The 12,171-nt window shown below is 42.4% G+C and overlaps 1 protein-coding gene across 5 annotated transcripts in view; it reads left to right on the top strand.

Moving 5' to 3' along the window:
- Window positions 1–144: 144 nt before the first annotated feature.
- The window catches only part of ANKIB1 (ankyrin repeat and IBR domain containing 1), a 46,569-nt gene continuing 34,542 nt past the window's right edge, over window positions 145–12,171 (top strand). For 4 of the 5 annotated variants that reach the window (XM_082194127.1, XM_082194128.1, XM_082194129.1 and 1 more), the window contains exon 1: window positions 145–515. The gene's annotated coding sequence lies outside the window, so the exon portion shown is untranslated. Of the gene's footprint in view, window positions 527–12,171 lie in introns of all 5 variants that reach the window. The other variant, XM_082194126.1, reaches the window with a different exon arrangement.

Below are 12,171 nucleotides of genomic sequence, written 5' to 3'. Positions count from 1 at the left end.
CGCAGCTGCCACGAGATGCCTGGGCTTGAGACGCTGGGGCCGTGAGGGGAGCGGGCCTCTCGCGAGGTCTGGAGCGCGAAAGGGGCTTCTCTGAAGGGCCCTGCGAGACGCGGTGCAGCAGCCGGACGGACGGAGAAGCTTTTCGGGAGAGTTCCGCCGCCGAAGCCGAACAAAGGGGGTTGAGAACGGCGCGCGAGCCGAGAGAAAGGCGGGCGGGGGGGGGGGCTTGCCAGCGCTTGCCCTCGCGCACGCGCACCCCTCTCTCACTGCCACCCGGCTCGGGTCTCTAGCGGGGGGCGACTTTCCGTACCTCTGAGGAGAAGAGGGAGTTGAACGGCCGCTTCTGGCCCTGCTGCCCCTCGCGGACTTGTCGGGGGGGACGAGGAGAGGAGCGGGGAAGCGGAGCGGCGGCGCCTTAAGAGGGAAAGGGGCAGCGGATAACTACTCCCAGCCGTCGCCGGGCGGATGGATGGAGGCACCGGCAAGCCGGCGAGGAGTGACCCTGTGAGGAACCGGTGAGTCGGAGGTGTGTGTGTGTCTTTATGTTGCCACGGGGAGGGTCCCTTTCGTGACTCTCTAGTTTCTGGGTGCTTAAAATATATATACTGTATATCGAGGGAGCAGTCGAATGGCACCCCAAAAAATAAAATTAAAAAAAGGGTTTCAGTCAGGCTTCGGTTTCCCTTTTGCTTCGGTGAGGGTGTGTAAAGGGGAGTTGCACGTAACTTGACATCGTCCTTCGGGAAGGGGGTCGAGGGCATCCGCAGAAATGTGCCTTCCGGGATGTGTGGGGCTGTTTTGGGAGACAAGGGTGGCCGGCGCCAAACCCAGTTCAGGAGGTTTGGCTTGGACTAGAGAGCGGAGAGGGGGGCGGCGGCTTTCGGACCTTCGTTTAATACCACCATAATAGCTCTCCATATTTGGAAATCCCGAGTTGTTAATGGTTGGGTGGGTTTGTTGCCTCTTCTCTCATCCTGCCCCAACCCTCTTGGTGTATGTTTATGGGTAAGATCGGGTTGTTGTTGTTGGTGGTGGTGGTTTTTGTTTTTTTTACATTTTTCATTCAGATTCACCGTTAAGTCCTGCGGTGCCCGGCCCTCCTTTTCAGCACACTGAAATTATAGGCAGGAGACAGATTTCTGGAGCAAATAGCGCTGAGTACAAGGGTGTGGCCCTGTGTGTGTGTGTGTGTGTGTGTGTGTGTGTGTAATATATATATATATTATAGAGAGGAGGAGAGACAGATGCACAAAATTAGATTACACATCCGGGCTTACTACTATGCATTCAGATAGTTTATAATCAGTGAAGGCCACTTAATGTCATCAGCAGGGATCAATTGGCAAAGTTTTTTTCTGGCCTGTACCACTTCATGTAACTAGTGTGGTCGCGTTTTTTGAATGTTTCCCGTGGAGAGAAAGATCCCTGCTTTTAGACAATTAACCTGGTAGGAGATGGATTCTGACTAGTCTTCTCTTTGCTGGGTTTTCCCTCCCACGCTAGAAAGTCATTATGGAAGGGAGGGGCGGTATTCAAACAAACACACACAGCCACAACAGGAAGTGGTACAGGCCAGAAAAATCTTCTTTGTTTAATTCAGTTGATAGTACAAGCAGAACAGAATACAAATTGCAGTCAGGATCACTTGACAATGTAAGGCTTATCATTAACGTGTTAGAGCCTAGTCATATGTTACACGTGCATATGTAACAAAAGGCTAGCAGTTGCTTTTCCTAAAAAGAAACAGTATTGGGAGGGGGATCCGGACCAGTGATGCAGTAGATGGGTGTGAGGGGAAGGATGAAACATCTTTCCACTGCTTCTATATTTGAAATCCGTCTTCCAAAGCTGCTTTTCTTTACGACAAGCAGCCACCTGGTTTTTGTTAGGGATCTATGTCATGTGTAGTTAGAACCTTGCTTTTGAAACAATTAGAAGGACTTTGTAATATAATTGGTGATTTTATGAAGTAGGGTACATGGTAAACCTCAGCTAACTTTTCCTCATAAGAGAATATAATTAATTGGACAAGGACTGCTTAGATCTTGGGACAGATTTTTTGGAAGATGTTCCACTTCTGGAAAAGTTGCAGTCTGATTTTAAAATCAAAGCCAAACAATAACTCGGCAGAAAACTAGCTGTTGTGTAAGCAGAGATTTTAGGAGGCATGCACATTCTTTTGAGGTGGAATGTAGTATTTACTTGAGGAATTGTGGGACATTGCACTGCTGGTACACAATCAATTCAGCTGGTAGAAAATGTCCTGTGCTAGTACTTTAATGCATGTATACAATTCCCTTGAGGGTTAAACCGCCATGCCCCCACAACAACCCTAACCTAGCACCCTTGGACAGCCTCTTTTCTGCTCACTAAGCCCCTCCCCATGCCCCTTTTTTGTAAATGTGTGTTTTTTTGGTTGGGAGGTGTTGACTGATTTTTTGGTCTGTTTTGTTGGATGGGAGGTGTAGGCATTTTGGCTGGGACAGGATTCTTCTCATCAGCAGTTCATCTTCTGTGAAATGGAGTTTTTTTGGGTACCCATGACAATTTCTTAATTTCCACAGTAGCTCCTGGTTCCAGAATGGTTGAACCCCTTGTGTAGCTTCACTATATAGTATATGAAAAAATCACTTGCATTCATCTTGTTTGTTTACTTTGGCTTCAAAGCAAGTGACTTTGAATTGAAACATTCAATACAGTGGTACCTCTGGTTACGTACTTAATTTGTTCCGGAGGTCCGTTCTTAACCTGAAACTGTTCTTAACCTGAAGCACCACTTTAGCTAATAGGGCCTCCTGCTGCCACCGCGCAATTTCTGTTCTCATTCTGAAGCAAAGTTCTTAACCCGTGGTACTACTTCTGGGTTAGCGGAGTATGTAACCCGAAGCGTATGGAACCCGAGGTACCACTGTATATTAAAATGGGACTCTGGAAAACTGTGGCTTTCCATATGCTTCTTGATTCCAACGCCTATCAGGCCCAGCCTACACCACAAGTAGTCAGGAATGGATGTTGTACTCCAGCATCTAGAGGGCCACAGGCTTCCCATCTCTGGTTTAACAGAAACTTTCAGCTAAATTTGCTATTGGAAGATTTCCATTTGATATAGGTCAATTGTGTAATGTCTGTCTGCCAGTAGATAAACAACTACTTGCATGCTGTTCTTTTCAAAGTGGAATATTAGTCTAATTTACTTTTGTATAAAGGAATTCATTTTTACATACTATTTTTTGCTTAATTGTGAATGCTAAAATGTGTAATATAAATAAATATTTAAAATGAAAATTATCTCATTCTTAACTATTATTGCCTGTTTTAAAATATTACATTGTACAGAAGGTGAAAAGTCATTCTGCAGTGAATACTTTCTATGCCTGCCCCACAAAAGCTATGTCTTAATCTGTTAGGCTTTAAGGTACAACAGAACTCATCGTTTTTACTATAGCAGACTAATATAACTTCCCCTCTGGAATTTGATATAATAAAGCTTATTAAGAAGTTGTCATATTAATATTTATTACAATATATTGTCCTGACTACCTAGGAGAAAGTGAAACAAGCGATTTTGTATAGAGCATATGTCTCTTTCCCCCCACCTAGTTTCACTTAGTAATGTGTTAGTTTTAACTCATCTTATCCCTGAAAGTCCATTGTGAGTGATTCTAATGTATTACCATCTTTTTTAAAAATAAAATAATATCCCTTGGTCTATAAAGATACATATTCATCTAAAACCATTAAAATCTTGTCTATCTGCATCATTCTGTTTATCTGTGTTAAGAAACACTGAGAGACGCTGGTACTTAATAGGTACAACTTTCCCCTTCAATAGTCTGTTGGGATAGATAATTAGCAAAGCAATTGGAATTCAGAGGGTCTGAATTACCCATTTCATACACTTGGGAGAATCTTCTCTATTACAGAAGTCAGTCATATGACACAGCATGCTCTCAGACAGGGTATTGTTTAGAGTAGAAGCACATGAGTATAGTGCAATACTTCTGACAAATACAGCTTACTTGTGGTAATATAGCCCAGCTGTGAACATTCTGGTATAGAGAAAGCTGATAACTTTCTTTTTCTATAATTGTAAGCTGAACTACTGAACTCTGATCATTTGTGCTAACTATATGAATACATCACTTAGCATTTTTTTACAATATCTAATTTAATACAACTACAGTACTGAAGACCTAAAACTTACTGTATTTCTAGTACTTCTAGAATGCTGACATATTCAAGCAGATCTTCTGGCTGTCTGCTTTTGGTCAAGTTAAGTGTCTTTACAAAGGATAAGCGGTGCGACAGGTGAGGCTATGGCCCTCCAATTGTTGTACAACTCTCTGGCCATTGGGCATGCAGACCTAGGCTGATGGAAATTGTAGTTCAAAATATCTGGAGGGCATGAGGTTGAGGGAAGGCTGAATGATACTATTAATTTGTTCTAAATTTGATATGATTGTACTAAAGGTAAATTTTTATAAGATGATATTTTAAGCTTTTAATGCTTTCTCTGTGGTGTAGTCTGGATTCGTATAAGTTAAGCCTTCATTAATACTGAAGATAAATTTCTTTATAGAATTGCTATTTGTTCTGTGTAGTGCTTTGTGTATTGAGGGTTGTTTTTGTTTCTAAAAAAGGTAAAGGTACCCCTGCCCGTACGGGCCAGTCGTGTCCGACTCTAGGGTTGTGCGCCCATCTCACTTAAGAGGCCAGGGGCCAGCGCTGTCCGAAGACACTTCCGGGTCACGTGGCCAGCGTGACAAGCTGCATCTGGCGAGCCAGCGCAGCACACGGAAACGCCGTTTACCTTCCCGCTAGTAAGCGGTCCCTATTTATCTACTTGCACCCGGGGGTGCTTTCGAACTGCTAGGTTGGCAGGCGCTGGGACCGAGCAACGGGAGCGCACCCCGCCGCGGGGATTCGAACCACCAAATCTAGAAGCCGCTTAATATCACTCAGTTGAAAAATGATTTGAGTACCTTATCAGGTCATGTAAAATATATGTGGGCTATTAGACTGGGATAATTCTGTATTATAGACTTGCCGGTTGTAGAACTAGTATTTGATAGTAACAGAAAACAGAACTGTTCTAATGGTAGAAACCTGGTCCAAGAGAAGATTGTACTTCTCACATGTTGAACAGGATACCAAGCCAAAGAAAAAAAAAACCTAGGAAACTGCCTTATACTACATTGAGTCAGACCATTGATCCATCTAGCTCAGTACAGTGGTACCTCAGGTTAAGTACTTAATTCGTTCCGGAGGTCCGTACTTAACCTGAAACTGTTCTTAACCTGAAGCACCACTTTAGCTAATGGGGCCTCCTGCTGCTGCTGCGCCGCCGGAGCACGATTTCTGTTCTCATCCTGAAGCAAAGTGCTTAACCTGAAGCACTATTTCTTTGTTAGTGGAGTCTGTAACCTGAAGCGTATGTAACCTGAAGCATATGTAACCTGAGGTACCAGTGTATTGGCTACAGTGACTGGCAGTAGCTCACCAGGGTTTCAGACAGGATTGTCTCCCAACCCTACCTAGAGATGCCAGAGATTGAACCTGAGACTTTCTGTATTCCAGGCAGATGCTCTACCACTGAGCCATAATTCCTCCCCACAGCAAATGCAATTGGCAGTGGTAGTCCTGATTCCTGGATACTTGTGCTACCTATCTTTTTAAAATATCTTTGCATCTGGGACGTGGGCAAAATTCATATATGGGGGAGGGTTTGTTTCTTTAAAAAGAACCTGAGGGCAAAGTGCTTCTGAAGAAACACATAACAAATACAGAGGACCTTTCCTTTGGAAAGGGAAAGCTCCCTTGCTTTTATGGGAAATGAGAAACTTGCCCTATGTCTTGTCTTCAGCATACCTGCTTATGATGCAGATAGTTCCAACTTACTTTGTGCTGCTTTAGAGGTGACCTGGTTGAGCAATCGGTTTGACTGAGCAGGGAGAAGTTCACACTCAAGTTCTCTTGCACACACTGGGAGGCCTACACATACAGCGGATCCCCCGGATACGAACTTAATTTGCCCCGGGGGTCCGTACTTACCCCCAAAAGTCCATATCCAGAGGCACCACTTCTGCGTGCACGCGTGGCGCAATAGAGCGCTTCTGCACATGAGCGTGGGGCGAAACCCAGAAGTATACCCAAAGGTAACGTAACCCGAGGTACCACTGTGCAGTCTTTCTAAATGCAACATGCATTTAGTGGTGCGAACTACTTTCATAATTTCCAAGTGGCAAACTGTGTACAGTGTGTTTGTATTTGTAGCACAAATCTTTCACAGTGAACCACCACCAGAAATGAAGTCACTAACTACATGTGGTGCTTGAAGTATATATGTACACTATTATAGCTCATCACATACATACTCATAGAAGAAACTGTTCAGTTAGAATTTCTGGCTTCGGCAAAATTCAGGAATCCAATCAGCTAGCTTATAACTATAGACATATGCATTTGATTACTGCGTATGTGTACTTGTATAATGTTGCTTCTTGAACCATGATATTTTCAGAGATGTCTGTACTTGAACAGCATGTGGTCAGTAAAAGTAGTTGGACTGTGTGATTTAATCAGGGAGAGAGCAGAAACTCTCTGGAGAAAGTTGTAGAGCAAGGAGTGCCTGCTTACAAGAGGGGTGCATGCAAGTGCAAATATGTATTGGATGATATCCAATAAAAAGAAATGCTGCCTTTTGCCTAAAAACATTCTTGATTATATGGAATCCTAGTCAACCAGTAATTGATCAGTATTCTATCTTAGCTCCTTTGGCATTTTGCTACAGATATCTTTTAAGGTATCTTTTAATAGGAAAGTAGATCCAAAGGAGTTAAGTTGTCCTAGATCATGCATCTCTTGTGTAATAATGAAACAGCAGTTCATAGTCTTAACTCTTTCCATGTCTCTGGTATTTCTGTCCCTGTGTTGGGGTTGGCATCTATGTCAATATACAATTTTAGTTGGCTAGAAAGAATATGCCACTCCTACTTACCTTGTCTCCTATGCTGATTACTACAGTAATTTCCCATGTGTGAATGACTGGTTGTGGAATTGCTCAAAGAAGGAAACAAAGTTGCTTCCCTGCTTTCTTTGAGAGTGGTCTACTCAGCTACACTCCTGTCCTTACTTCCCATTTGGCTTCCAACATTCAATTTCCTGTATATTTGGCAACTCAGTAGTTTGGAGCTTTGCATTTAGAAGGAACCTCCTGCCTCACTTACAGCACTTGATAAGGCTTCCTGCCTAGTGATGAGCCAAATAAGTGAGGTGAGTGAAAGAACATATTCAGAATTTGCTTTTAATACCCCCATTCCATGAGTGCTATTAAATCTTCATTTCTTGGGTATCTGAGTTCTATAATGGGAAGGAAACAAATGGCAGTAATAACTTCCTCGTGCTATGAAAGCATTGAATAGCATCATTAGGTATATAATCATTGACTAAAGAGGCTTGTACAGATAAACATAAGCATCCATTTCCACTAACTCAGAATGCGCTCGCTCCAATACCATCAGTTTCCACTGCAGTAAGTGCCCCCTTCATTTCCTCCAAAATTTCTGCCAGGACAAATCCTTGTTGTGAACGTTCTGTTACTCCTTGGTATCTGCAATGCTTGTCTGGAAAATCCCAGGCACCAGGGTACCTGATATATCACCAGCTAAACATTATGATATATCAATTTCTAAAATAAGGAAGGAATTACGTAGAGGCGAACAGGACAATGTCCTGGTAACTGCTACTACTTAAGGGTCTAAAACTGATAAATGATGATATTATCAATCACCTCATGGTCGCTTTCAGCAGCAGGCAAGCCCAAATGCATCTAAATGAGACTTTTGGTTTTGGGCTTGGCTACCAAAGTACGCGGGTGGTGCTGTGGGTTAAACCACAGAGCCTAGGGCTTGCCGATCAGAGGGTTGGCAGTTCGAATCCCCACGATGGGGTGAGCTCCCATTGCTTGGTCCCTGCTGCTGCCAACCTAGCAGTTTGAAAGCACATCAAAGTGTGAGTAGGTAAATAGGTACCGCTCCGGCGGGAAGGTAAACGGAGTTTCCATGTGCTGCTCTGGTTTACCAGAAGCGGCTTAGTCATGATAGCCACATGACCCGGAAGCTGTACGCCGGCTCACTCGGCCAATAAAGTGAGATGAGCGCCACAACCCCAGAGTCATGTGCGACTGGACCTAATGGTCAGGGGTCCCTTTACCTTTTACCAAAGTACAGTGATGAGTCATAGTGAATACAAATAATCTGGGACTGCCAGCAGACCTACTAGGCGGCAGCAGAATCAACAATGGCAGGGGGAGGCAGAAGCAACAGCAGCCTGGCAGTAGTGGCACAATGATCAGCAGCCTGCGAAGCCTCATCATGACAGAAGCAGCGGCAGCCTGCAAGGCCTTGTTGTGGTGGCGGCAGTAGTGGTGGCCTGCAAGTGGTGGCCTGCTTAACAGGTGCTTAGCAATTAGTAACGTATCTGTACAAAGGTGGTTTTCAATTATTTAAAATAAATCCTCTTTAGAGTTACTTGGAAATGCTTCCTTATATGTGAGACTGCTGTCTTCTGAAGGGAGAATACTGCAGCCAGTAGCTCGGTTCCACCACTATTCTTAACTTCCCCAGTGACACTGCTTGGCAACTGCAACAGAGACACAACTTGATGTTAATGCTTGCTGGGGAATGTATATTGTGGTTGCTTAGTAGCTCAAATCTTTCCTCCACCTCCTGGGCCCAACAAAGTAGCTAAGTCATCTTTGTTGTTTGAAGACAAGTATTTTCTAATTATCAGTTGACTTTAATTATCCTATTTATATGCTAACAGTTGTGATTTGCATTGGATCATGCAATATTCATGTATTTCAGTTGAAATCTTGTAATGTGTGTGATAAATGCAGGTATATGGAATGTTCATTATTTTAGTCCTGGACATGTGTATGGGAAATGTTTATATAGTTATGTTGGTATGATTCTAATATTGTAATACTAAGAAAGCACGTTGATCTTGATTACATTTTTAAGATTACTGGTGATGATTGTTCAGTGCATAGATGAAGGAGCGTCTCCACCTCCATCGTCTAGCCTAGACACTGAGATCCAGCTCCAAAAGCCTTCTGGCAGTTCCCCCGCTGCAAGAAGTGAAGTTACAGGGAACCAGGCAGAGGGTCTTCTCAGTAGTGGGGCCAACCTTTGGAATGCCTTCCCATCAGATAGCAAACAGATAAATAACTATATGGCTTTTAGAAGATGTCGGAAGGCAACCCTGTACAGATGGGCAGCATATAAATAATAAAATTATTATTATTTATTATTTGATTTAGGTAACATATAGCACAAATATATAATGTTCTCAGAGCAACTTCTGACAGATTTCCTCCAAGCATTTCCTCTTTAGAGAAGATAATTGGCTATGGGAGACATTGCCAAGGTTTTAAGCTATCCAGATATAAAACCACAAGATCTCCACTGCCTTATGAATTGCTGGAGCTGCCAGCTGAACTCTCAAGTCTCTGGCTTTGCAACTTCATCTCATCATCCCTCTTGATCTCCCATGCCCTTTAATCCAAGTATCATAGCCCAGGTGAGCTAAACAATGTGGGGGGAGGCAACAGGCAGCTCTTGAGGGTGTCCAGAGACTAGTATATATACAGTATTCAATTATTAAGTCTATTTAATTGGAGTATGGGAAGAAAAGAGAAACAAGAGTATGCACAATCAAAAGACCGAAGCAAAACACTGAACCACAATATCGGTCTATCTTGTCTCGTGTTGGGGATCCTGTGGCAGTCTAGATGTAGCTGAACTAACACTTACATCATTCCTGACCATTAGCCATAGTGATTAAGGCTGCTGGGTGTTGAGGTCAATAGCATCTGAAGGGCTATGGGTTCCCCATCTCAGATTTAGTCATATACCAGACAACCGAATATACCCAGGACTTACACACCTAGGGCTATTGCAGCTGGTCTCCTCTGGAAATGTTTATGGGCATATTCCATGTTTTATGCTGTTTAATCAGGGTGATCCAATCCAAATCTTAATCTGGGGGGGGGTCATGATTGACAGCTAGAGAGCAAGGAATTCTCTCAGGAAAAGGAAATTAGCTTACACAAGCGATCACCTCTATAAAATAAGAAGTTAAGCTTTTCCTACCATGCAGCAAAGTGAAATCAAGTGGACGATGGCTTGTTTGTGGCAGGCCACATGAGAGTCATAGAATTGTAGAGTTGGAAGGAACACCAAAGGATCATCTAGTGAAGTCCATGAAATCTGCTATTACAGCCAACTTTCTGGACGATGTAAAGTATCACCCAAGGTCATTTTAGGAAGTCATGAAATTTATTGTGTCTGAGCTGGAAAACTGATCACCAGCTATCATTGGTGCAAAGAAGGACCAAAGGTGCTATATGTGAAAAGAAAAGGTTGGTTCACTTCTTGGCTTAAAAGTATAATTGTTTGATATTGGCTTATTGATTGGCATAATGTTGTAAAATAGAGTGAGGACTACATTTTGGGTTGTATCTTATATTTAGTCATGCTCAGAGTGGACCCATTGAAATAAATTGACATTAATGAGCTTAGGTTCATTCATTTCAGTGGGTCTACTCTGAGTAAAACTTAGTTGCCTGCAACCCTTTGACCTGGAGCTGTTTAGCCAACATAATCTACATGTAAAAAAATCAGAAGTTTATTTTGTCAGAAAAAGGTCTGCGAGGAAAAATACCTGATAGTTGTTGAGATTTTCATATGGGCTGTGTAGGAATATGAGATACTTAGAGACTTTTTCTCCTCAGAAGGAAGTATAAGAATCAGCTTTGAGAAAGGCTGTTCCTGGACTCCTTCCCTCAAATTCTTAAATATCTTTGAGACTTCAGATTGTTTATAAATAATCATGGACTTTGGATAGATAGCAATGCTTTCTTTTAAAATGGTGTTCTTCACTTTGTAGTTCTTTTAATATTTTGAAATGGTATCTTTCATTTGTATTTGACTTATGTTTTGAAATGAAGTGTCTTTAAGTGGCATGTGCTGGTTAAATTGCTTCATTGTTAAAGGAATATAAATGAATGTCTTTAGGAGAGCAATAATGTCTGTTTGCCTAGTATCATTTATAAAATTATCATAATGCTAATTCTTGGAAAGTATAACACAACCAGGGGTTTTTTTCTAATCACATGCTGTAATTAGAGATATCTTTTGATCCTTCATGGAAAGTATAAATGGATTTCTGTCCTTCTCCTGGGCTTTTTTATTGAGAAAAAATAGTATTCATGGCTAAGACACTAGAACTTGGGGTCATCCATTGGAGCTGAATGGTGAAAAATACAAGGAAGACAAATGGGAACACTTTTTTGCATAGTACATAGTTAAAACTATGGAAAGCACTGACAGGATATGCTCATAGCTTCCAACTTACATGGGTTTAAAGGAGAGTAGAAGAATTCAAGGGGCGAGGAAGACTATCAGTGGCTGCTAGGCATGATACTTAGACGATACTTGGAGGATCCATGGAACCATGCCACTGAACACCAGTTCCAGGGAATAAAAGGCAGAGATGCCTATGAGCTTCTTGTAGGCATTGGGTTGTCCAGTGAGAGAAGCAGGATAGCCATTCAGTAATACTATATAATTTGGCTTGACTTAAATTGACACTTACTACCTAGTAACACCATCCCAAATTAATCCCTGCCCTTGTTAAATTAAAGACTAGCATGTTTCTCTTTACTTTAGCTCTCTGCCTACCCAGGAACCTTTGTGTTTTGTTTCAGCTTCGGGACACATCTAGGTTACAAGGCAGGCTTTCTGAGAAAAGAAAACCTTTCTTCTGATATCGTGGTAAAAGCAAATGATTCATCATGGGTGGCCTATCCTCCTGTCAAAATGGCATTTGGGGTTGGGGACATTCAGGATCTGGCCTATTGGTCGGATCTAACTCCCTGTCCCTCGTTTTAGAAGTGTTCATATAAACATGCCCTTAAAGATGTGGATTCTTAGTATCCATGTCATTCTCCTTCAGCTATTCCTTCCTTTACCCATGCCTGCCTTTTGCTTCCCTTTGCAAAGTTTATTATGAGTGATAGGTTAACTACCCCTATTTTCCATAATCTAATCAGCATGTTATGATAATCTTCTTCCTGGTTTTCATCTTCCATTCCATAGACATATCATCTTC

The sequence above is a fragment of the Podarcis vaucheri genome, assembly GCF_965113315.1.
Source record: "Podarcis vaucheri genome assembly, chromosome: 12".
Lineage (NCBI taxonomy): Eukaryota > Metazoa > Chordata > Lepidosauria > Squamata > Lacertidae > Podarcis > Podarcis vaucheri.
This window is presented reverse-complemented; position numbering and strand designations above follow the sequence as displayed.